Below are 879 nucleotides of genomic sequence, written 5' to 3'. Positions count from 1 at the left end.
ATTATTATTACTATTATTATTACTATTATTATCATTAGTATTATTATTACTATTATTATTATTATTATAAAAAGAAGAATAACATGTGTTTCATTTTATCCATATTCCAAATACATCTAAAAGGTTTTTTTTTGGCAACCCTTATATGAAAAAAAAGCAAAAAAAGAAAAACCACACTGATTGGTTCTTACGCCGTTTTGTTTTTGTTATAACTGATCAATTTAGGACCACTAAGTCCTCTAATTCCAGGTCGAAGGTGAAATTTTCGCTCGAAATCTCCTCATTAGCGCGGCAGTGTGCTGTAAGGTAAGGACACACTTATGAGTTGTCATGATGGGTTCACTAAAAGCGACCCAAGAATGCAGAACACCACTGACAGACACAGGGATGAAAGTTTAACAAGTGTATTATGCAAAAGCACACAGAATGTACTGGTTCAGGTTCGGGGCCTGGATACTGGTTCACCGGAGTCTGCGTGAGAGACAGTTTAGTTAGCGTTGCCAACAGAGGTTTGATTTCCAAAAGATCACTGATTGTACCTTGAGGGTTCTTGAGGTTAGCTTTGGGAGAGTCACTGTTGGATCTGGAGAAGAGTTCATCAGCAGAGTCCGTTTGCTGCTTCAGCGTCTCACGTCTACAATGAGCAGACCTTGGTTTGGGTCTTCCAGCTCTAGTCCAGAGCTACTTGGAGGTTCTCTGAGATTCTTCAGGTTTGGCTCTGAGGGTCGGCTCGGCAGGTTAGCTCTTCCTGAGCTTCACAGAGGAGGCACAGGTTTCCTGGAAGACAGAGATAATAGTTAGAATCCAGGCTGGATTCAAAGTCATGGAGTTACACTGAGGATCTAGGCTTAAGCGCTGACCAACTGGAACAACACTGCG

The sequence above is a fragment of the Cyprinodon variegatus genome, unplaced genomic scaffold (genome assembly GCF_000732505.1).
Source record: "Cyprinodon variegatus isolate N-32 unplaced genomic scaffold, C_variegatus-1.0 Scaffold584, whole genome shotgun sequence".
Taxonomy (NCBI): domain Eukaryota; kingdom Metazoa; phylum Chordata; class Actinopteri; order Cyprinodontiformes; family Cyprinodontidae; genus Cyprinodon; species Cyprinodon variegatus.
This window is presented reverse-complemented; position numbering follows the sequence as displayed.